The 25,766-nt window shown below is 50.1% G+C and overlaps 1 protein-coding gene across 2 annotated transcripts in view; it reads right to left on the reverse strand.

The window, feature by feature from the left end:
- The window catches only part of CNTFR (ciliary neurotrophic factor receptor), a 200,862-nt gene that overhangs the window by 124,785 nt on the left and 50,311 nt on the right, over positions 1 to 25,766 (reverse strand). The window contains exon 3 of one of the 2 annotated variants that reach the window (XM_041421948.1): positions 22,919 to 23,024. The gene's annotated coding sequence lies outside the window, so the exon portion shown is untranslated. Of the gene's footprint in view, positions 1 to 22,911; positions 23,025 to 25,766 lie in introns of both variants that reach the window. The other variant, XM_041421949.1, reaches the window with a different exon arrangement.

Consider the following 25,766-nt stretch of genomic DNA (forward strand, 5'->3'; position numbering starts at 1 on the left):
GGGAAAAAAATGTGCAACATGAGGCAGCTATCTCTTATCTGCTCCATTGCTCTGCAAGGGCAGAGGACTGAGCAGGAACTCCTGGGTCATGGTAAGGCACTGCCTGCTGCTCCTCAGTGCACACCCAGCACTGAGCAAATACCTCACAGCAACTTCCCATGAACAGTTTGTGTCTGCTTCCCAGAAAAACTTCAGCCAAAGGTAAGAAATGTGCCTGGGAGCAGCATGGTTTATGAAGACCTCATGGAAAGATGGTTTTGAACTCAGAGATGAGCATGCACTGGCTGCAGAAAGTCCCCGGTGCTGTTTGTTCTTGGCACCAGACTCGCCCTCTGCAGAGAGCAGGATGGCAGCTGAGCAAGTAAAAGTGGAGGCAGAACCAAAGGACAAAACCAGGAGGAGGCATTTTCCTCCTGCTTCCACTGAGCCTTGGAAAGATCTCCCAAAGGTTCTGGCGAAAGCACTGAGTCTCCAGAAGAAGCTAAAGCAGGAGCTACTGGCACATCAGCTGCCCTCCATGAAGCTGCAGGTGGCCCAGTACCTTGATCCCAGTGTCCTCACACCCACAGGGCTGGGTGCCCCACCAGCAGCCAGAAACAGGGATGTGAGGCAAGTTCCTGCTGGGCAAGCTGCTCCTGAGAGATGTAAACACTTGCTGGCAGGAGGCACTGAGTAAATATCTTGCAGCAGTGCAAAAAACAGCGAGTAGCATTTTCCTAGTAAAGCAGCACCCAGGCTTTCAATCAAAGCTCAGGGCTATTTTTTCTTTGGCCCTTTACTGAGCTGAAGTAAAAGGATCTATCAAAAGGATTTACCTCTCCCATCTCCCGTATAAGCATGTACACACAGAGAACTAGCTTCTTGTCCCCCTATTCCTTCCCCTCTACATGAATGGCTTCATGGCCATTCCTACAGCAGAAAGAGGAGAAGCTCATGACATGAAACATCATCTACCTCTGACCAGCAGCTCTGATCTTCATAGAAACCACACATCACACGGCATGACATTGTCATCATGTGGGCACTGTTTCACAGATGCCTGTAGGACAGCTGGTACCAAACTGGAAATTACTGCAGTGATGCCCTGGTATAGATTTAGCCAAGCAGAAAAGCCTGGGTGCAGATGAAAAATCAGCTGGTAATTCTATATCCCGCTGAGAAAGTGGGATTTGTTTGGTTTGGGATTTTTTTTTTTGCTTCTAGGTAATACTTTTCTGACACGGCAAAGAAAACTCTGGTTCCATCTGATGATAGTTTGCTTTAAAGTAGTGGAAATACCAGCTCTATTGTCATTCTGTCTCACAGGGGTGACTTTTGCCTTCCCTTTCAGTACAAGTTTATAGGAATAGCTTAAAAACTTTCCAGAAAAAATAAAGTGTAAGAACAGCACAAAAAGGAAGGAGCTGGGGAAACTGGTGGTGGTCCCCTGGGGAGTGGCGAGGAGGTAGGAGGTTAGGTCACACAGCACATATTTGCTTTTCACATCTTCTTCAAGAAGACATCAGTGGCTTCGCCTCAGCTCCCCATCCCTGCTAACACAACACCCTGAAGAAATTATTCTCCGCAGGAAGGCAAACAGGGTGAATGGGATCTGCTGCCAAACCCTTACATCTCACAGTGGGAGAGAGGGGAGACCAAGAGGAAATGAAAAACAAATCCCAGAGCCGGGGATGTGCTGAGGGGTGGCTTCGGCGTGGTGTTGTCTTTGTCAGCAGGGTGGGCTCCGCTGGGGTCACCGCGGGAGAGGGGATTAAGCACTCACATCCAGACTCGCCTCTGTAAGGGCAGAGGAAAGGGGCAGGTACTCTGAAAACCAGCAGCAGGGCAGCTCTCACTGGGGTGGTTGTATCCCTGTGGGTTCCAGGGCTGCCTGAGCACCTGGAGAAGTTCACGTGTTGGTGGCCTCCCTGGGAGCCAGGTTTCCCACAGGGGACACAGCCCCTGCTGATGCATGGTGCCTACCTTGGCTGCAGCCAGCCCAGGAGTGAAAGGGTTGCACACGGAGGAAGAAAGGGAAGGGGAAGAGGTGAGGTGGTAGCATTAAAATATAAATGAGATGATACAGCTCTGTAGATACTTTAGAAACTTTCCAGATGGAAAGCCAAAAGTAACCAGGTCCCCACACACCATTAGCACATCACTTATTAACCACCCATTAATGAAAGGGCTGCAGATAGCACAGTTCCCTCTTCTATCACTACAATGCTTTCCAGCCAATCCTCCTTCCAATTTCATTGCAAGAAATTCCCCCAAAAGCTAACACCTGAGAGCTGCAGCTCCATTTCTCATCTCCTTTTTTTTCAGCCAAAGCCTTAAAATCAACAAATACAAGCAGAAGCAGCTCTACAGCAAGTTTCTGTCTAGTCTTTCTTCCATGCAGGACTTGCCTGTGCACCAGTGAAACCCCAGAACCCCTTTGAAAACTTGCATATAGCTTCTCTCTCTGGCTCTGCCCACAAACACACAATGAAACCTCACCTTTGGCGGGTTTTTTTTGTTTGTTGGTTTGGTTTTTTGGTTTTGATTTTATTCCAGGAAAATTATTTGCAAACTGAGCCCTAGCCCCTAAGAACAGGTTATGTCTCTTGCCATTTTCTGAAGAGATTCAATGGGCCAGCAAGCTGTGTGCAGAAGTATTTGGGTTTCACCCACAGCCTTTGTGGCTGACTGCCTCTTGTGCTGTGAATAATGCTCTCAGGAAATAACTGCATCAACGTTGCAGAATACTACTAGTATTCTACTAGTAGTATGTATATCTTCCAAGACATGAGTATTTGTACTGCCCTTGTGTTGTTTCAGAGAAGCAACTTGCGTTCTGGATCCAATAATAATTTCAGAAAAACCACAGGAACAAGAGACGCAGTTTTGGACTAAGAAAGCATCTCATCACTCCGCTATTTATAAAAATTTAAAATACATGTACAAGCATAAAAACACCACCCCCTGCTTGCACACATACCACCTTATTTGATCAGACCTCATAAAAGACCAGATGCTATCTTGGAAAGTAACTTCCTCGGGAAAACAAACTGCCTGTAGTAAATCCCAGGGCCGGCACGGGCAGCTGCCCCAGCGGGGCTCGCCACTTCGGGAATCTCGGAACAAACGGGACAGGATTGGAGCAGAGAGGGGCCATGAAAACCTCACAGCGCCTGCCAGCATGAAGATGGGCGTCATGCTGGGGTACCGGGGTGATGGAGGCAGCCGAGCAAAGGAAAAAAACCCACAACCCACGGATGTCAGCAGGCTGCCAGCGTCCCGGAGGCACCGCCATAAAATCCGCACGCAGGGAAGGGCTTGGCTGGGCAGCGGGAGGGCTGCTGAGAAACAAAACAACGCGCCGGGTGACAGCGGAGGCTCTGCGCAGGGAGGCTGTCAGCGCCCTGGGGTCGCAGAGAACCTCCTGCTCCGACAGCCTGGCTGCCGGCGAGCCACGCCAGGCTGCGTGCGCTCCAAGGCGGCATTCCCACGGGCAGCTCTGCCCCGGCGCTCCTGAGCAGCCCGGATGGAGCTGGCTGCGCCGTGGTGCCAGACAGGGAATCGCAGCGGGATGACGGAGGGCCGGCCGCAGCGCTCGGAGGGATGACCGGAGGGATGCTCGGAGGGATGCTCGGAGGGATGCCAGGAGGGATGCTCGGAGGGATGCTCGGGTGAGGCTCCCCAGGCTCGCCGACGGAAATGAAAAGTGCGCGGAGAGTGCAGGGATGCCTGTCCCGGACATTCGGCGCGGGGAGGAAGGAATGTGGGGTTCTAGGAGCGGGCAGGGCCACTCGCAGCTGTGCGAACAGCCCCGCAGAGAAGGTGGCTTACCTTGCGCCACGACTGAGATCGCACACCGCCCGCTCGCAGGAAGCCTCTTCCCTTGCCCAAAGGCAGGACAAGCAGAGCCGAGGGCTGTTTCCCAGCGGGAAGCTGCTGCCCCACAGGCCAGAGAGTTAAATGAGCAGGCTGGGGTTAGGACTGAGCACTGGTACCCACCACCAGCCTGACCCACCCCAGCGCACAGCAGCTGCTCCTTGATTTTAATTTATCCCCACACTACAGGTGAGCTCCTTTGCCAGCAGAAAAGCAGCAGCAGGGGCTGCAGGCAAGAGGTTTTGCAGCTTTTTGGGTCTCATGCCCTGCTGCATCATCTCCCCAGTGCTGCAAGTCCTGAAGGGATCCCGCATGCTGAAGGGATGGGCAGGAGGAAAGCAAGGCCCCGATCCAGGAAAGCACATACTGATCCGTCAGCACCTGAGTATTCCTGACCCCAGCTTCCAGAGGAAACTAACTTCAGATGGTGAGAGAGGGAGGGAGAGTGATCAGCATCAGCTCTGGGGAGAACTGGATACGCCAGCAGCACAGGCTGGTTGGAGGTCACATTGGAAAATGCCATTTTGGAACCTGAATGCAATCCTGAGTGCCAGCAGGTCCCAGCATCGTCTCTAAAAGACCATCACTGGTGCTGCAGGCAGTAGACAAAGAGAAAGAGAGAAAGGGACAGCCAGTGATCGGACAGGTATGGGCCATGCTCCTGGCTCCACCACAGGTTCCCATCCCTACCCTTCCTAACTTCAAATAGGGAAAATGCTACTTTTCTGCTGTTTTGCCTCACCATACTACCTATTGTGGGTAAGAGATGGAATCTCTAGGCTCCACAGTAAAAAAAAAAAAAAAAAAAAAAAAAAGGAATGGTTTTAAATTCCACATTTCCGTGGATTTTTCGGAGATGGGGGTGGAAAGGAGATGGGGCGAGGGGGCAGCACAATCTCTAAGTCTTTATTTCCTCAGGCTCCTTCAGCCTGTTTCCTCCCCAGCTTTTGCACTACTTCAACCCATTTTTATTTTTGGAAAAATAAACCATAACAAATGGCAATAAATACAGGCTTAGGGGAAAACTGCTGGGGAAAAACTGCTGGGATTGCTCTGGATCCTGGCAGAGATCTTCTGAACAATGCTGAAACCCCAGGACCCATTTCTGCCCAGTGGCAGATGTGGTCATGGTGGGAGATGTGGAACACAGAGCTCTCCTGCCCTGGCCAGGGAGAAGCTTGTCCAGCCCCAGCCAGGGAGGGGCTCTCCTGGGCTCCTGAACTCAGTGTGACTTTTCCCCACACGCAGCTATTGGATCCAGGTGGGCAGAGAAGATGAAGAGCCACCAGGCTGCCAAGGAGCAGCCACAGCAAGGAGGTCATGGGGTATTGTGGCTTCAGCCTGAGCATGGAGCCTGGTCTGGTGGCAGCAGAAATCACCAGCTGCAGTGGGCTGTGTGGGTGGGGGCTTCGCTTCCCAATATCCCCGGGACATAGAGGGATGCTCTGCAGCCCTCATGCAAAGCTGAATTCAGGCTTTTCAGGGTTAGGACCAAGGATGCTGTTCTATCACAAAGCATTAGCTTATCCAGAGCACGTCAGCCCCTACAGGCAGACAAAATCCTACTGCTCTGAGGGTTCTCATTATCACATGAATCTACATCTATGATGTTTTCAGATGTCTCAGCTTTGAGAGCTCTCAAACCCTTGCAAACGGTAGCTAGCAATGGATGAGAATCTCAGGCAACTAATGCCTATTGATAAAATGTAATAAATATTCAAGCTAATCAGAAGGATAAAAATGAGAGGGAGGAGCACCTTGCAACACACTAGTTGCTGCCTGCCTGAGAACACCATCTTAAAATGATCCAACACCAAGCCATCACAAACAACACCAGCTACAATCACACCAGTTTTTCTTCTCAAAACTCTTGTACAAGCTTTGAAGACCCTCCAGTAAACAGCACACTGAAGGGTGTGCTAAAGATAAAGGAAAGAAAAAAAAAAAAACCAAAACCCAAGAACACAAGCCCTTTGCTCAGCTGCATGCCTGGACACAGGGAGACAGCTGACCTGTGAACCCAACACCAAGCAGCACACGAGCTGATGGCCACCCCTTGCTGACCACCAGAGCCTCACTCAGCATGTCTTTACTTCACCTCACATCTGTGACAGCCTCTCCATTTGTCTTCTCACCCTGGACCGGATAAAAGAAGTTGACAGAAAAAGAGAAATAAGTCACAGCCACTACTCTGAGCCCACACCACTGGCCACAGCTCAAGTGACACCAAATACATGTATTTCCTGAGCAGGGCAAGATAAGTGAAAACAGCACAATGAGCAAGCAAGGCCACACAGAAAAGAAATGGGCAGGAAAAAAGACCAACTGAAAAAGCCATATTTTTAGGATGGATTTCAGGAGACAACTCTGACAATCAATACTTTATTCCTGGAATAGGTTGTCTGTGGAAATTTTGGATGTTCCATCTCTGTGAGTGTTTCAAGGCCAGGCTGGAGGTGGCCCTGAGCAATGTGGTCTAGTGGAAGGTGTCCCTGCCCATGACAGGGTTGAAATTAGATGATCTTTACGATCCTTTCCAACCCAAGCCATTCTGTGATTCCATTATTCCAAAGTTAGGGACAGTCTCTTACCAGATCTGCTAAAGTTAGCCCTGCCCTGGGGCCATATATCCTTCATGGCACACGGAGGTGGCATGCCACCTTGGTGCTGCCAGTGCCAGACTCACCTGAAGTTATTTCCAACAACAAAGACCAACACCACCACCACCCCCTGCAAAAAATCCCACAAAAAGCCCCTACTGTAGCAGAACAGAGGGTTAAAGTTGTGATTACAGAATTGGCAACACAGTTACCCAAGAGAAAAATAAACCAATTACAAAAAAAAAAAAAAAAAAAAAAAAAAAAGAAGGCAAAAACACAATTCCAGATTATATTTAACACTCAAATTCCTCCTTAATTGCTCCAGTGTCTCAGCCAGTTTGCAGGGGAGGAGTGGGGACTGGCAAATTAGCTCCCCCCAGGGCTGCTTCCCCCTGGGGAGCTTTCCCAATTTACATTCCCATTGTGTTCTTTAATTAGTACATTCCTACAGCTTTTCTTAGAGTCCCAACACTTCCAGGGCTGTGACAGTAATTTATAAATAATAAATCGGAGGGAGTATTCACTGTACCCGGCTTCACTCCTCCCAGTGTCCTGGCCGGTGTCTGGCAGCTTTTGCAGGGACCACACACAGCCTGGAGCAGCCCACCACTGCCAGCCCCAGAGCCTTTGGTGGGGACATTAATAACCTCTTTTCATCTTCCTACCTTGCACAGTTTATCCGTAGTCCTGCTTCCTACACAGGATTCTCCCAGACGAAGCATTTGGATTTCATGGCATCCCCATGATGTGGTTCCAATGCAGGTGAGAAGGACTGGGAGAAAAGCTTGAGAGAGGGCCCTGCAGCCCTTTGTCTGACCAGAATGATGCCCAGAGGTAGCACTGGACCAGCCAGACTCCATGATTTGGATTCTACCTGGAGGCATCCCAAACCCACAGCATCAGCAAGCCCGGAGCACGCTGCTCCTCCACAGGAGGACACAGGCAGTACCCTCCAGCCCGAGATTTCTGGCACCCTAGGGACACATGAACTTGTCCCTAGGGAAAATAAAAGGGGGGAAATGTATTTATTCTGCAGCACATCAGCCAGCCTGTGCCAGGAGCAGAGCCCAGGACTGCTGGCCAGGCAGCAAAACCTCCAGTGCCTTCAGCCTCACAAAGGTTTCACACAGATAACCCTGGAAACCAAATGGCAGGAAAAGCCCAAAGTAAAGGGGAGACAGCGCAACCAAGCCATGCATCAGAGCTGCAACCCAACGTTTTCCCAGGTCTCATTAGGGATGATTTATGAAGGCTGACACCATCGTTAACCTCTGACCATGTCCCCACTGCCTGCAGGGCATTTCACAGCCTGCCTGCGACTGTCCAGTAGCAATGTGGGGGATGATTGAGATTTTATCTCCCCTGTTAATGCAATTAGGTGGTTTGAAGGAGACCCATTGGATCATCTTACCTGCAGCAACCTAGCTACTCCATTCGCTCCAGGGACGAGCCCTGCACGTACTGCGTGCTTGCACACACGTGCAGCACTGCTTGGCACAGGCACTGGGCACTAATAACCTGCCATTTGCAACCCCATCTGGTTCTGACATGTCCATTATTCAAAGGCATTTGGCAAAGACCTTGGGCAACTCATTTGCAGAGTCCGGGTCAGTTCACAAGCTCATGAATTCCCAAACTATTTGCTGGCCGTACTGGTAGCCAAGCTTGAATAGATTTTTGGCAGATTTGAAAGGAGCCAGTGTTTTCTGAAAACACCTGCCCTCAGAGGCTGCAAAAGCCCAAAGATTTCCATTCCTATTTAAGATGCATATCCAGACCTCTGTAAAGCTGTAGTAAGATGAAAACCTGACTTGTCTGCCATTATAGAGAACTCCCTATTTATATCAATCTCATGGGAAATCAAGTGACATCAAGAGTCCCTGAGCCAGGGATGCAAGTCTCACCTCACCTCACCCTTCCCTGCTCCCCAAGGGCTGGAAACCTAGCAGAGCAGAAGCATCTCCTGGTCTGGGACTATCCCTAGGTCCTTAGTCCGGCCCCTCTCATCCCACAAATGATGCAATTGGCTGACTCTGCCTCAAGCCAAGCCCAAAACCCAGCGATGCCCTGGCAGCACAGGCAGTGGTAGCCTTGGGCGCTCCTGGTCCTACAGCTACTGCATCAGGGTAACACACCAGCTGGAGCACGAGGGTAGACCTGGCAAAAGCACATGGCACTTCTATTTCCAACCAATTCATTTCATGCTTTGCTCTCCCTTGACCCACCAGAGCTGCAGACCATTGGGGTCTGCTGCCTCTCACGTGCATGGACGCAGCAAGTTTTCCCTCCTTCTCTGAGGCTGAGGCTCTGCTTTCCTCCCAGCTGCCTCGCTGGTGCAAATCCTCTCTGCAGTCTGTTCAACCAGTGGGCAACCCTTCCATGCTGCAAACAGCAGCCCAGAAGGCTCCCGGAGATCAGGCGGCATCGCACACCCGCTCGGAGAGGCAGGAGGCACAGGCAGGGGAATACGAGACGTGATTTGCTCGGAGACAGCTCTGTGCTTTTGGCAGGACTCGAGGGCATTTGTTTTGAAGCTGTGTTTACATGCCTTTGATCAGACGTGTTTAACTTTTCTGGTGCGTGACAGCAGCAAAACAAGTTTGAGACAAGGATAATGAAACACATTGTGCGCCCGTACATGTAAGCGGCTACAGCCAGGCTGCGCACATCAGCAGCTCGAACTGGAGGTGGGGGCGGCGGGAGGTGGGTGCCAAGACGGGGACATGCATCACGATGATGCCAAACCAACAAGCTGAAAATGAGAAAAAAAAAAAGAAAAAAAAAAAAAGAAAAAAAAAAAAAGGGAAAAAGAGCACTAACCCAGCAACAACAGCTCAATCTCAGCTCTCGGAATTGGACAAGTGAAGTCCGCGCTCTGAGCCCCGGTGCAGAAGTTAAACTCCACCCGACATCGCAGGGAGCTTTTCCTGAGCAGATAAACTGCTCCCATCGTGGCTCAGGGTTTGCTCTCAGCAGCACCTCAGGGCACCTTAGCTAGGGAGCAGCCCATGCTTTCTCCAGCCTCTGGGGTTCATCAGGAACTCTCAAAGTCAAGCGCCATCTCTTAAGAAATGCCAGCGCACGATCAGAGAGCAAAATGGAAAGGCAGCTTCCAGAGATGCTCCTAAAATAGCTGCGCCCTGAAACACCACGGGCACACCTGGCACAATTATAAAAAATGTATCTACATATGCATAGACCAATAATTGGATCATTGAACGCCCTGTCATCATTTCAAGCCTCCCAGCACCCTAAGGAAAGGCAGAGTACTGCCTCATCCTTTCAGCAGAGGAGACTGCATGGTCGTAAACTGGGAAATGTTTCCAGGCACAGCAACATAAACAGCCCTACACTGAGCTGCTAATGAAGACCCTGGCATGGGGCAAAGCCTCAGCACAGAGGGCTGCTCCTACAGAGAAGTTTGGATTCAATAATCCTATTTTTTAGGTTAAAAGAGACATGGAGGAGTGTGGATGATCCAGCCCACTGCTAAAGAGCAGATCCAAGCATCTTATCCCTAGTATGTTTAATTTAATAGTGCAAAATGTCAGCAGAGAGACTTTATAATGCAGTCCCACGCTGACCATGCTTTGAGATGAGAGATGCCACCATCTCTTTGTGCTTAGCGCAGCAAATGAGTAGAGCACATTGGCACAAGAGGTTTCCTAATGGCATGCCACCTCACTACACAACCTGTCAAGCCAACGCAGGCTTAAGCAGTGGATCTTAGCTGGCAATAGTGGGGGAAGTGAATACTCAGCTGTGATAAATATTTAACATGCTTTTAGTCCTGAAGAAGTGTAGCACTGAGGCCATCATCCTGTAAGTGAAAACCAAGGCTGATTAATGGGGGAAGGTACTCCCATTTATGGGAGGTTAGGATCAATCCCAATTCTCAGCTATTTGTTGAATCTTTAATGCTCTTTTTCGATAGCAGAGTTCCTTGGTGAAGGGCAGCATCCTAATAAGGCTGCTTTAACAGCAGGGATGTTAAGGGGGTATAAATAAAAGACCCCTGTAAAAAATAAACAGTGATGTAAAAAAGGAAGGTTTAATGTGGTCACTGCTGTTGGGTGGCTTGGAAAAAGCAGTTTTCAAGTCCCCAGTCTTCTTTGGAGGCTGGATTTACTTCTTTTGGAGTTTTCTCTGTCATCTCAGAGCTGAGCTCAAGGTTAACCCTCAGGCCAAAGACAAGATGTTGCTCTGGGAAGGAGGGAACATCAGTGGCAGCCCAGCTGTCAGTGTCTGAGCTTTGCACATCCTTCATTCCATGCTAGAAAGGTCTCCACCTTCTTCCACACCTCAACCCTCTTCTCAGACTCACAGTTTCACCATCTCATGCTCTAATTCTTCCTCCTCTGAGCCTTCCTCCCTTATCACCTTCCATCTCACCAGCCAAGATTAATCTTCTGTCTCCCCTGCTGATGATATCAGCATCAACCACTCCCCTCCTATGCTCTCAAACACTCCACTTCTCCTTTCTCCAGAGTGAGTACCCAGGGTGAGCAGGCAGTTTGCATTTACGAGGCATTTGCCATCTCCCATCAAGAAGAGCATCCCTCTTTGTCCCTTTTGGGTCTTCCATCACATCACCTTCGTGCAACCCCCCGCTACTCCTGTGCTTGCTTCCCCCAGTAAATCCCCTTCTGATTTTCTCACCATCCAGCGGACCAGTCTTACCTCCTGCAAGCAAAGCTCTCCCTGCACATCTCTGCTTGCTAGCCATCCCTCCCTTGCTGGCAAGCAGCTCGGAAGCAAGACCACAGACATCAGCCTTGTAATGAAGATGAAGAGCCACCAGCCTTGCCGGCCCTCTCCATCTGCCCTCACCTTTCCGGTTGCATTACGCCTTATGTTGTTTCTTGTCTGAAACTAATATCAGCTCCTTCCTGGCTGTGCTGTTACTCTCACCCCAGCCTTGTGTCAGGGAGGTTGCAGCATGAAAGGGAGGGGATGAAAAGTTAGACAGGAAAGGGGACAGCAAGGGGCAGTGGGGGAGAGAGTGCATTTACAGCAGGGATGACCAAAGATGCCAGAGCCAAGTGCAGGTTCCCAAGTGTGATAGGCACTGGTACATCCAATTGTGACAGGCACTGGTACATCCCTGAAGAGCCACTCCGGCTCCATCAAGGCATCAGCTTGATGGAGCCAGATCTGGTTGTCAGAGCTGAGAAAGGAACAGATCTGGTTGTCTGAGCTGAGAAAGGGTGCTGGCTTCTTCCCAGAGTGACAAGTAGGACGAGAAGACAAAGTCACCCCCAAGCAGAAGCTAAGAACCGCTGGCTGCTCAAGCCCTCCCTCCTCCTCCACACTGTAGGGGACCAATCTTTAAAATCCCTTCTGTTCCTCCAGCCCTGCATCTGCTGTGGGGGAACTACATGTGGTCCCTTCATAAATGAGACTGGCCCAAAAGCAGGCAGCATGGCCAGACAATTTTCCTCCAGGGCTTCAAGTGCTGGAAGAGTGAGAGAGAAGGCTGCATCCTCTCACGGCTGTGCACACACATGTTACACACACAAGGGATGTGCACATCCCTTTCTACTTCCACCACAGACCACTCCTCACTAACCATCCTCCAGGATCATTCGGGATCTCTCCCCCCAGTTGCCTTCTCCACTGTAATTGCCTTTCCTCATCCACCATTGTAAACAGGGATTATGAAAAAAGATAAGAGATTAAGCCTCTGCTGCAGATTAACCTGCCATTGTCCTCGGTGACAACAGGTGCCAGACATATGTCTGTGCCCTGTGGGGATCCTCAAACATACTTCCCTGTGTTGCCATAAGACTTCCAGGGAGATAGCATGAGAGATCCTCCTCCACCCAACCTTACCAAGCTTTATCAAGCTTTCTTTGTGCTCCTAGCAAAAAAAACAAGAAAGCGGAAGTATTGTACTGTGTGCCCCTGCAAGGTGCCAGAGACAGAAACTGGGATGCAACCTGCTGGCATTACAGGAAAAAATAGCATCAGAGAACCAGCCAGGCCCTCAGGTGGACAGTGTTACACCTGATGCCCCCATGAGACTCTGCACACCCACCCTCTGCCAAGCAGCACAGATTCACCACGTGGCAATGCCAACCGGAGGAAGGATGCTCTCATCCCAGGGAAGGCACAACCAAGCCCTAGTCTGCAGCCAAACTGCCCAGGTGCCCTGGCTTCTCGCCCTAAACCAGGATACCCTTTGGCTGAGCCACATGCTTGGGAAGATGATGCCTGTGCAAATGTTGGAGACAGGGCTGCTTTTGTTTACAGGCTGCTGGCAATGGCGCTGCGCACCCCACATCCTCCCCCAGCCAGGAGTGAGCTCCAAGAAAGGAAATTACACAAGCCAGAAGGTTTGATGGAATGAACCCATTGGGCGGCTTGAAGATAGCTATTAATGGAGAGCTTTCTCTAATTGCTTTTGTATAATCTGGGGCTGCTAGGCGGAACTGGGTAATAAATGAAATCCAATTACATTTTCTCTCAGTATTTATTTTATTAAGTAGAATTCATCAGCTGATGAAGGGCCCCTCGAGGTAATGGCTCATGACCTAGTGGAAGGCACTTTTTTTATTATTATTATTTTCCCCACTTGGGGAAGCAGATAATTCTGTTTCCCAGTAAATGCAGACTGCCCCTCCTGCACTGTGGGAAGCACAACAGGTCCCAGGGCAGCACGGATCCCACACTGTCCTCCTGAGTGGGACCCCTGCTCTGACTGCTGGAGTTCCAGTGAGCACAACAAGTTATTAAAGCCCAGCTTCAGCATGCCAGCCGGAATGGAGATGGATTAACAGCACACAGCATGCAGAGGGCTGCAGCAGGGACCAGTCCCACTGGGAATGCAGCAGGAACCATGTCAGTCCACGTCTGCTCCCCAGGAGGCTGGACTCTGGTGCTGGAGCTGTTTCCCTAGGACAAGTCTCCTATGCAGGGCTGGCAGTGTGGGCTCAGTTTGGGCACAAAACCACAAGTGAGCAGGCTGAAAACGCTGTGAACACCAGCAGCCCAGATCCATCACATCCAGCCCCACACTCCAGCACATCCATGGAGCCTTGTAAGCGCTGCAACACAGCACCTCAACCACGACCTGCTGCTGGTTTAAACCCAGTTACTGGTGGTGCAGACACAGTTGCTGCCATAAAGTCTGCCCATCAAGGTCACCAAAAGCACCAGTCCCAGACAGAGATGCCTAGCCAAGCCTTGTGCCACTGTTAGCATGCTGGCATCAGCAGGCAAAGCATGTCAGGGATTTATGGTGCTGGCAGCATTGCAGGGCACTCCATTGACCAAGCAGTTTGCTAGAAGCCGTAGCACTGCAGAAGAACAGAACCCAGGCAGTGGCACAGTGCCTTTTCTGTCATATGAGAGGCAGCAAAACCCAGTGTGGGTCAGGAGAGGTTGCTCCAAGTGTATCCTTACAAGCTCTAGCCAACATCCATCCCTGTGGAGTAGGGATGGCATAAGACCCTTCCTCCTCCTCCCTCCACACCAAAAAGCATCAAAAGGGCTGGGGTGTGCCAGCTGAGCATGGGGTCTGGTGCAGCACTGTTGCACTTTTGCTGGAGCCCACAGCAAGGATTCCTCCAGCACGAGCAAGCAGGATTCCTCGGGGATCTTGCAATCAGCTGCTGGGCTTTTCACCATCCCTCTTCCTATCCAGTTATTGACTGACGTTCACCCCTGGCTCCCAAACCCAGCGCCGACAGCCGCAGCTCGCCCGGCTTTCACTGCCATCTTGTCATACAAACAATTTATCACCCGCCAGTGAGTGCTGTTACAGGCGACAGACTCCAGTGCCCATTAATTAACAGGAAATACTGAGAGAGGCATATACACATGCACAAATCTGTCTGAGAGGTTTCCTACAGCATCCACTGCGGATGCACCCACGTGCTGCCACAGTACGCACAGGCTCTGGGAGCCACAGCAGATGTAGCCAGCAGCAGCCAGGCTCAAAACAAAGAAAAAGCAACATTATGACGAAGAAAACCAGCTATGAAGGTGATTGAGTAGCATGGTTTTATTCCTGAATAGTAAGAAGCTACTCATCTTAAGGAATCAAAATAAGGGGAGCAAGCCAGCCACACCCCAGCTGCTGAGAGTTTGGGGTGAAGGTGACACCACAGACACCTCCAAAGGGCTTGTGCAGTCTTTTGCAGCAGGAAAGGCTAATGCTTTGCCTAGCCTTGCATTGGGGCTGAGGTGTTCTTGGCTGCTGTGCCCTGCTTCCAAACCTTCCAAGGTTCCATCAAGGCAGGATAAGCCCTGTCCCCCATCAGGGCAGCAAATCCAGCAGCCTTACACATCCCAGACCACAGCTCAGCAGCACTGAATGAATGCCTGCCAGAGCCTGAGCCCTCATGCTGCTGGGCCAACTAAAAATAAATGAGGTGTGGGTTCACAGAGAGTCAGCGTCAGGTTTTAGAAGTGCTGTGTGTCGCTGGTTTTGCTGCAGAAGCCAGGAACAGAGGATAAGGAAAAAGGGCTTCAGAGGGCAAGGAAAAAGTGTTTCAGAGGAATCTTCTAAAACTTCTCTGGCTTTTTGATTTGGGAAGAAAACCTAAAACCAGTTGGAAAGGAGATCTAAACATCATGTCAGAATCCAGCTCTTCATCTTTTTCGCAAGTGGGCTTTCACTTTCCTCTGTGAGGCTATTTGCCAAACACAACACAGAAACACAAGCTATTTGTGTTGATCCAAAACTATTTTTCACCAAATAAGCCATTCATCTAAAACCTTTCTGCCCAGCTCTGCTGCAGAAGAAGCTATCTGCTCATGGCAGACCACGATTTATGCTTAAATGAGCATTTGTGACTAACAGACAGGCTAGATTCATAGTAAAATGCATCATCAATAAATCAGTCAATCACTTCTGCCCTCAGCTCAAGGCTGAAGTCTCGAGTAACTACTCAGCACTTTGTCAACCTTTACTCCAGCAAAGTCTGGGTAAGAGACCTCAGGATTTAGCCTATTGATTGCTTACTATTGTTTGTGATGCCCTGCATGCTTCAGACATGCTCCCTTCAAGCAAGATTAAATACCTGGCTTATGGCATTGGGATTCAATGGAAATTATCTTTTACAAGCATGGGAACAGACAAGTCAAATTGCCCTGTACAATGGTCCATGGTGGTGCAGAGGTGCCCCTGAATCCCCTCTGTGCTGCCAGCAAGAGGGACATGTCAGTGCTGACTGTCCCTGGAGCTGGCATGGCCAGCCCCACGGCTGTAGCACATTTCTGCAAGTTAAATGCAATTTTGGCTGTGGCTCCAGAGCCTTTGAGGCTCTCAGCTCTGCCGGTAGTGTTTTGTTGCAAGAATAATAGAGTGACAGCTCCCCGGCAGCTTTGAGTAGCATCCCCACTCAAAGGCACCCTTAATACCTCTGCCAAACTCCAGCCTGTCAGTTTTTACATTTGTTTGAAGTTAAGCTGATCTAACTTGGGTGAGTGGATGCAGACAGAGTCGCTCAACCAAAGCCAAAGAATGTCTTGGACACTCCTCTGCCCAAGGGCTGGTACTTGTCCTCCACACACCATCAAGAATATTGAATGTATTAATACAGATGGAGATGAGTGACCATCTTGCCCCCCAAAAAGGGAAAGACTGGGGTATTTGCACCCTCCACAACCATAAAGTAAGAAAACACAGCAACCATTTGCACAGCAAAACATCTCTTTGTAACCCTCTGAACACCACCACCTCCCAGGAACCCTCACGTGTCTCTGCAGACACCACTCTGAAGACAGGGGAAAAAACCTTCAACAACTACAAACCTGCCATTTCTACAGGGAAAAAAAAAAAAAAAAAAAAAGAAAAAGAAAAGAAAAAAAAAAAAAAGCATCCAAAAAAAGGGAAGGACCTGGCAGTTTAGGGAGAGGGTGGAGAAAAAGAAAGTTAAAAACAAAGGATTTACTGAATCCCAACCCAGACCACCAGCTGTTCTCCCATCCCCATGTCATGCCCAAGTACCAGAGATGGCATACTGATTCCCAGGTTTCCTCCACACATCCCACTGTAAGGCAAACTGATTTCTGATGCTTGTCCCGCCTTCTTTTATTTCTGCCAGACCTCCCCCTCTCCTCTGGGTACTTTTCCTGCTGCCATTTGTTCCTGTCCTTTACAACTCTGCCTGCTGTCACTCGCATAACCTTGCCTGTTTGGTAATTTGTGGCAATAAAGTGTCACTGTGGGGAAAAAATACAGCGTCGCAGCAGCATATAAATCTCTGATCCATAAATTGTGCTGCTCCCCACCTGCATGCCCCTCCTTTTAGATATAAAGTGCAATGATTTGGGGCAAGAGAAAGAAAAAAGAGCCAGTAATATGTGGTCTTACTGAAGGGCAGCACTGAGGTGTCCTCATTGGGGGCTATAATGAGGGCTGAGGGACTGGTGTGTGCTGTAAATTGCCCTGGAGACATGGGCCCCAGTCCAGGCTTGCTGGAGCTATCCAGAGCTTAAAAAGAGTAATCTCAAAGGGGGAAATAATAAATTAAACATTGCTAAAGAGTGCAATCAGTGCTGCTGTCTGCTTCCTCTTTGAACAACCTCAGTGGTGCTGAGCACACAACACTGGGAGTGTCATGGCCATGGAAGGGATCCAGGTGTGTGCAGAGGAGCCCCTCACTCCTCTTCCCACCTAAATGCGGGACCCTGCCCATCTCTATCACAGCTGAACAGCTCCTCCAGTAGACCCCCACATCCAGCCACTCTCCCTGGGCATTAAGGGGGACTACAAGAAGGTAGATGTGCACTTTTCCCTTCCATCTGGTGCCACAGATGCCCACTTTACACAAATATGCCCTCCACTAGGCTGACAACAGTTCCCCATGTCTCAGAGCCAGGATTCAGTGGGGTAGCTACCAGCCCAAGCAAATGCATCTCATGTTTGTGGCCCCATGGTTTCCAGCTTTACTGGGCAGAGTAGCAGGCATCCACCACCAAGGCCCTCCAGGAGCCATGAGACCCACAGCATCCACGACACCCTCTGAAATGGCTTTAGAGGAGTCCAGCCCTTCCTGATGATGGTTATTTCTTTGAATTGGAATACACAGCTGGCCTCCATCAGACCCCTCATGTACTGAATGATCAGCTTGGTCACACTGCAGATCAGCATCCTGGGCCAGCTGTAAAATGTCACCTCCAGCACTGCTGCAGCCACTCTCCCCACCACGGCTCCTGCACCTGACCCTGCAGAATGTCCCCCTCCTTCTCCCCTGGTTCTTGGCACATTGGGGTGTCATCCACCATCCATCCCAGAACAGCAGGAAGATTTGCATTACAGCCTTCTCCTGAAACTGACATCTTTCTTGCCATCTACAGCTCACCTGAGCAGCTAAGCCAACACTCCTGTGAATATAAACAAGCAGGAGGGAAAGTGCATTCACGAGACAGATAGCTTGGGGAAGTATCATCGCCCACTGAAAGCCCATATGTGGTTTTGTTACAAAGGTATTTGCTTCCTGTCTTGCCCACTCATCAGAGGAATGTACGAGCAGAGCTGAGTGGCACCCTGGAGACAGACTAAAACCAAACAGTGATCGGAGGGCTCTGCAGGAGCCGTGCAGGAGAACACATTATGGACACCCTGGGGAAGAGAAATCTCCTTTCTCCCAGCCTTGGGAATGGCACACAGCCAGGATCCATCATGCACCTATCCTGCATCTGATCAAGACTAAATAAATGTTATTAAGTGTTAAATAAATGAATGAAGTCAGGTCTTGGTCCCCAAGCCCGCCTGTATACAATATCTTCCCTCCTGGAAGGGGGGAATTCACTAAGGCCTAAAAAAGAGCACTTACTGTGAAATTCTCCAGCTCACTGCTGTGGCTTGGTGTGGGCTTGGGTATAGGAACACCTCCTCTGTGCCAGCGTGGTCCTGCCAGCTGCCTGCCAGGCAGCAAAGGGATCAGCAGCAGGCTGGGCTGTGGGAGCAGAGGCATGGCCATCACGTCACACAGCACTTGAACAACATCAAGACATTGCCCATAGTTTCGGGAGCCCCAAGAGAAGTCCCAGTGTCAATTAACTACAGGAAATTCATCCAGGGCCACTGAAATATCCAGGGAAGCTGCTGAGGATACTGAGCCAGGCTCTTCACAGCAACCCATAGCAAGAAGGTAAGTGACAGTGGGCATACCTGAAACAGAAGGTTCCCTCTGGATGCTAGGAGATTTTCCCTTCTTTATCTAGGGTCAGAACCAAGAGAAAACCAGCACAACATCTTTAACAACACCACTCAAGGCTAAGCAGAATGAAGCCTTTGCCCTTCTCCCATTGCCAAATTCACGACTATGGAGACAGAGCAACGTATGGAAGGAAATTAAGGATAGCTCTGTCAACTGAGCACCAGCACTCCTTCACACCAGGAGCAGAATCTGGATTAGCTAACCCATTTCACATCACCCTTTCCACCATCCTCTCAAAAATCAAACGCTCATGTAACATGTATGTGCACACATACTGCAAGACCTGAGACAACTTGGCCTGTGGAACCATTCCAAATACGCAGCTTGCATGACTGGTCCTGATCCAAATATCCTTGACTGCTTTTGACAAAGAAGGAAAACTCATGAGATACAGCATGTCAGTGGCTACACCTTGGTGCTTGGGAGGTTTAGGGTGAACAGCAGGAAAAAATCTCTTCGCTGGGAGGGTTGCACAGCTGAGAGCCAGGTACCCCAGGAGACGGAGGACGCCCGTGCTTAAGCCATGAACCCTCAGCTCAGCAGCCACACCTTTCTGATGTGACATCTATAGCAGTTCTGCTCTGGAGCTCCAAGGGCTCTGTAGGTCTATGCAGATGCAAGAGCAAGATGAGGGATTATTGACCTTATCTTGGTCACCAACTCCAAGAAGAGATCTCTCAGCCACTTCATTCCTACTATCTAAACATCAGGTCCCTTCTTGAAAGATGGCAAAAGACCACCTAGAAGCTTGGGGCTGTGCCTGGGGGGGACACACCTCAGCCACCTTCAGATCCAAACACTGCTAAGCACACAAAAACTGCATCAAGTGACAGCAGCAAAGCTTTGGCAAGACATCTGTCCATCTATAAATAGAGCTTAACTGTGTGTCCTTATCACAGGGCTTTGATGTGTTTGGGGAGAATATTTTCTTCCCCTTCACCACCAAGTCCCAGGCAGCAGAGATAATGGGCTTGAATCGATCTAGCTCAAGTATTGCTAAACTTCCTACCACTGTGGCAGCATGCCAGCCTCAAATAGGACAAGAGAACATGTGTCTGTTCAGAGCCAACCACAAGGAGCAGGCAGAAAATTGCTTTAGGCTTTAAAAAAAAAAAAAAAAAAAAAAAAAAAAAAAAAAAAGGTGCTTTTTGCAGATTTGTAGATCAATCTACAATGTATTTTAGAGGTTTAAGAAAGTCAATATAAACAAGATATATCATAGCTGCACAAGAAGCTGAGAAGTTGTATTTCTATTTATGCTGCTACTGGCACTCCAGCTGCTGGCTCAATGTCCTGCTGCAGTCCTACACCACTACTTCTCCAGCAGGAAAGTTGAGGGAAGGGGCTCCTTCTGCTGCTGCAGTTCATCCCCCCCCCATTGGTTTTAGCAGGACAACTCGGCCCTGGGGCTGGCTGGGGTCTGATATACCTGAAGGGTGTCACCACTGCACCTTGTGCCCTGCTGGCAGCAGGAGGGCAGCAGGAGGACACAGGGAGGGCAGCGGCCAGGCTGACCTCCCACGAAGTGCAGCTTGTCTCCTCAGGCCTCTGTCCCCACAGGCTCAGCACACAAACTGGCTCAGCTCTCTGGGGACTCTCTGGGCAGTGCTGAGACAATCCCTTGGCATTCGTTCCTCCAGCTGGTGCTGCTGCAGAACTGCAGCGGCCTGACTTCTACAAACTCATCCCTAGGGACGTGAAAAGTTGGTTCCCTCCCACAGACACGTCTGCCATGTGCCCACCATTCCTCTTGAACCATCCTGGCATGGCTTGGGAGAGGCCTCCCACAGATCTCTCTTCCACCCTTCTGCCCCCTCAGCTCCACTGCAGGGCACTACAAAGCATATTCAGAATTTTTCTCTCCCTTTGTTATTATAGTGAGTCACACACCATGCCTTACCAAACCAGACCTAAATCAAGTCAGTCCCTAGATCCAACATGTCAGCCATTAAACATGCAATTATCCTGCATTTACAAATCCATGAAAGGGTCTCATCCCCTCATGGGCAGGAGTGCTCACATCGCTGAGGTGGAGCCTGTCCTAATGAGCCACCAGGAAGTGGATCCCACTGGAACTGACCACACCCATTTCCAAGTCTCCATGAGGCACAAAATCCCATCTCCTGGCTTTCACCCTCTGCCTCAGAGGGTGAAGAATAAAGTGTGCACCTGGATGGGAAAGACTTGGCTATACACCCTTGGTCAACAGGAAGAAGTCCCTGGACTGTGGGATGCCCAGCTCCAGACATCCTTCTGCCCCAGCGCCCACGCAGGCGTGGGAAAACAGGTCACCCTGCAACAGAGGAAGCAGAAACCAGCTTTCTACCCTTCCTACACAGCTCAAACTTGTGCAAATGCCTGCCACACATCCCACCAAACCCTTTGGGAGCAAAGCTGGGAGAGGAAGGCAGCGATGCAGGGCAGGGATCGGCAGCTGACGCACCGAAGCTGGCAGGAGCACCAGCCTGCTGATGCTTCTCCAACCCCCCTTCCCATCTCTCTGCCAGGCTCAAGCTCCTCTAGCAGCACATCATCTGGGCTGGGCTCTTACTCATCTGCTGCCATGCACAAGCAGGCGTCAGGGGACGTATCATTGCACAAATCCGAGGAAGAAACAAGCAGCATTAACTGGTAGCACGTGTGCGTGGAGACCCCTCAAACTCTTTTTTTCCCTTGCTCCCATCTGCTCTGCTCTGGGCCACTAAATCCAATTCAGCAGTGCTCAGAGCTTGTACCAAAGCTGCGACACATTTGTCAGATCCCTGACTAGACCCATGGCTAATTTTACAACGCTAATTTATCTCACCATATTATATCGCTTTCATTTCATCCCCCCAGGATCCCATTACTGCCAGTGTACCTTGTAGCCAGCATGTAACAGTAATTGGTATTATTAGCGACGTACCCTGCTCGAGCTGCTCTATTTGCAGAGCTGCAAGGAGTCCCGTGGGTGGGCTGATCTACCTCGAGGATGGGGAGGGAAGCAGTCCTTGTTCCATGCCGCTCCACAGATGCCACCAAGAAGCAACACCAAGGGCAGGGTTTTGCTGCTGCGGAGCATCTCTGCATGCCCAGACTCCAGCCCACTCCGTGGCTCCATCAGGTGTTGCCCACCCCTGAAGTCCTTAGCCTTGACCTCTTAACTCCAGGGCAAACAATCAAGCGTGCACACGGGGAGCTTTTCTTGTCATTGCTTGTGGGTCAAAGGATAAAGGACTCTGCTTATCCAGGGTTGAAGGGGCTGCAAAACAACTCTGGGAAGCATGATGCAAGAGTAGAGGGCAGGGAAGGGGCACAGGGAAAATTCATTATTCAGGCTATTTTGGTCAACAGTTTCTCCTCTTCGGTGTAAGCCATTGCTTTCTAGGATCAACATAATTAAAGCCATGCAGTTTTAGCTAAGTGAGAGGCTGCACTAGTCAAACGGTGACAATTCCCACTTAAGACGTCCTTGTCTGGCATTTAGAGACTTGTTAAATTTTAATTCATCATTTTCGTTTCTTAGGCACAGCACCAGCAAGCACCGGGCTTCCCCAGCAAGGCACTGCAGGGTCTGCATCCCCAGCTGGGGCAGCTCCATCTCCAGGCTCATTCCCTGTTCCACCAGGGCTCCAAGAACATGATCCCAAACCCCTCCTCCAACAGCACTCTGTCACCACAGCCCCATACTGAGCACACATGTAACAGGCCTCAGAGGTGGGGCAACCTCTTGCCCATGGCTGCTGGTGGTGGTGGTCTCCTAAGGGGATGCATTCCGTTCCAAGCAAAGCCCATGCACCTCACCCCTGATGCTGCAGCCTGCCAGGGCAGGAAAGAAAAAAAAACAAAAAAAAAAAAAACAAACACCCAGCAGACCTGAGAGCTTCAAGTTGTGTTTGTTTGCAAGAGGTGGCACCTCACCTTCCATCACACAACTGGGCTGGGTGACACTTACCTGCTCCAGAGTGGTTCAGCCACAACACGGGACCTCTGTGACTGTGGTCTATGCACCTCTGAGCTGCCCAAAGGCCTTTCAGGTGGGAGAGCTCTTTTTGGAGAAGTTGTCCATGGACAGACCACAACATGGGATTTTCCAGGCTGTTCATCCATACTTGCCCTTTCACATCCTAAATAACCACTCAGCATCTGGCCTCTTTGCACAGCAGCTAAAAGGTTGCTCACACACCAGAGCCAGGAGCAGCCTTTTGCCACACTTCAATAAACACCACCATCCTCACATGTCCTGCACTCCCACAAAGCACACCAACTCAGGACAAGCTGGGTGAGCAAGGTTTTAAACCCACCTCTTACCTCTCCACCAGTCCAGAGTCCTTGGGGTGTCCCCAACTTCTCATAAACGTCTGGGTAGTTCTTCTGGGATGCTTGTCCAACCCTTGCTGCTCAGATCTGGGAGTTTCTTCAACAAAAGAGAAGAGACAACCTGTCAGGTTACCAGGTGAAATTCTGCCATTGCTTCAGGTTCAGTGAACAACCAAGGCAGGGGGGCATCTGTTTCCCAGCCCTGGCAGCTGGGGGTAACCGGTGCAAGCACAAACCTAAGCCCTCCCACAAGAGCGTCACAGACCAGCCCCAAAGCACGTATTTGCTTAATTACTTCGATTCAGAGACATGAAATGGGAGAGGGGAAAAAAGACCCCTGCAGCTTGGGGCATCTCTGATCTTCTTTAAAGGCAGACAGCAATGCTCCCCAGACAGAACAGTACAGCAGCACCACACTGTCAGCCCAGCACCAAGGCATCCGCCCATGAGGTCTTGTGCTGCCTGAGCCCTAATCCTGAAAAGCCTCACACACGTGTTAAACGGTGCAGGGAGAGGCCAGTCCGACTGAACCCAGGAGTGTGAACAGGAAAACATGCCTGCATGGCTTTGCAGCACAGACACCGAGGACTGGAAATGGGAGGAGGACTTTCCGTGCTAGGTCTGACACGCTGCTTGGTGAGATGGAGTCAGAGGCACTGGTGTAACCAGTGCTGCCCTCCCTTACAGCAGGAAATATGCTTTTTGTGTTAGACAAACAAATTATCAGTCGAGATCTGTGCTCATTATCCAGCTCTTGTGGCTGAGGTTGTGTTGCTCCCCCTACTTTTTCTCCCCCTACTTTTTAAATGCTTTGAAGGGAAAAAAAAAAAAAAAAAAGTCTTACGGCTCTGCATTATTAAAAATGAAAAATAGGAGCCAAAACCCACTGGCAAAAGAAAAGTCTGGGACTCACTCCTGCAGAGATTCTTTCCCAAGGGTGACAGTGACTCCAAGCCTGGAACACCACAGGCTTTAATTAGCACCCAACCCTCAGCTGATGAGCTTTGCCAGAGTTCCTCCCAGGACCTCATGCAAAGCCTGCACAAGCCTACAGGAGGATGCTGCACAAACCCAAACTACAACCCCCCCGTCTACCTCCTGTCTGCCTACAAAGCCTAAATAAATAAATGACCACCCCCTGAAACTACACTGGGTGCCTGATGGTGAAACCCTCATTTGCAAAGTGCTTGGAAATAATTACAAAATTTTCCCAGAGTTTACAAGGAGGAAAGCTGACTGTTTGTCATGCCGGCAGCCACAGTGTGCCTCAATTTATCACACTTGTCAGGTGTCAGCCACCAAGAAATTTAACTCCAGCTGCCCCAAGCTCAGCACCCACAATGCCCCATCATTCAAAACCTGCTCTGCCAGGCACCCCAGGGCTGAGGAGTGACTGGCAAGGAGGGGAGAGGGCTGCTCCCCACCAAGCATCCTCTCTGCAATGCAAATGTAACTCTTCAGGTTTTTTTTTTTGAAGCATTTTTGGTTGTGGGTGTTGGGTTTTTTCCCTACCCACAGGTGAAGTGGAACAGAAAAGAAGACCAGGCTACAGCAAGAGATGAGGCTCATTTATCACTACCTGCCAGAGACCCTCCTGAGCTCTAATTCCAGCTTGGTAAGGACCTGAGAAGAGAGACTGAGCTTAGCAGTGAGTACCCTCAGGGAGATAGTGCATTATTATGGGTACAAAGTGCAAAATCCCAGTGACTTTTCTGAGAGACATCTCTGAAACCTGTGGAAAGGACTGACATTCTCTGCCCCCTCTGTGCGCTGTGCTGAGCTGGATGAGCCAGTCCTGCCACAGGTCCAGCAGCCCAGCTTTTCACATGGAAATCAAAGCATGACTTGCTTTTTAGGGGCTTCAAATTGAGGTCAAACTAGATCTTGGAGGAACTTAGCATGTCCAAAACAGGTCAGCTGAAGGATCTGACTTGGGGTATGAGTTGCTGCTGAGCCAGAGGGAAGATCTGTGCGCTGTGCTTCCCCATAATAATGGGACAGCCTTGATCACAGCTCAGGTGGGCTCACATAAGGAGCAAATGTCATCAGCCATAGAGCAGGGACAAGTCCTGGTCAGGTCCCTGCAGAAGGGCTTGCATCACTGCTGAGCTCACCCTGAATCACCAGCACTCGAGGTCTCAGCATCGCCGTGGTCAGGGCATTTCATCAGAGTGACACCTGTTTTATAGGGCCTGTCTGGGCTGCCCCACAGAAATGCTCCTGCTTTGGCCATTTCTGTAGCAACAAGCTGACTTAAGAGAAACCTGCCTGCAAAAGCACTAACTTTTTAGACAGGTCCTTGAAGAATGCTGGAGGAAGCCCAGCACTCATGGCATGCTGCATGTCCCACATAATGCATCTGCACGGCGCAGCAAGGGCTAATGGATAACTGAACCACTTGCTTAATGGAAAAAAAAAAATCCAAACACACATCATTTGCCAAAAACCTCTCTCTCCAGCACAAACTGGGGCCATGCTGATCAGGGATCCACGAATTTTACTTGCACCAACAGAAGGGGCCCAGCAGCGAGGCATCCCTGCAGGAGCTGGGGGCACAGGTTTGGCAGAGCTGCTCCTGCTGCAGGGAGCTCCCTGCACATGCTGTGGGTGACACACCCACACAGCAATTCAGAGCCTCGCCACTTGGCGAGGGGAAGGCAGATTTTTGTGGCGTCAGCAACAAGCTGAACCCTGATGCCTGGCTCAAAACCTTCCCCAAAACTGTCAAGCCCAGTCTCACAGCACAAAGATACTGGAATTTCTTCAGCACAACTGCAAGAATTTTTCTGCTCTTTTTTTTTTTTTTAATTTTATTTTTAACTGTGGATAAACTAATGCC

Source organism: Onychostruthus taczanowskii, unplaced genomic scaffold, assembly GCF_017590055.1.
Source record: "Onychostruthus taczanowskii isolate IOZ18803 unplaced genomic scaffold, ASM1759005v1 scaffold70, whole genome shotgun sequence".
Classification (NCBI taxonomy): domain Eukaryota; kingdom Metazoa; phylum Chordata; class Aves; order Passeriformes; family Passeridae; genus Onychostruthus; species Onychostruthus taczanowskii.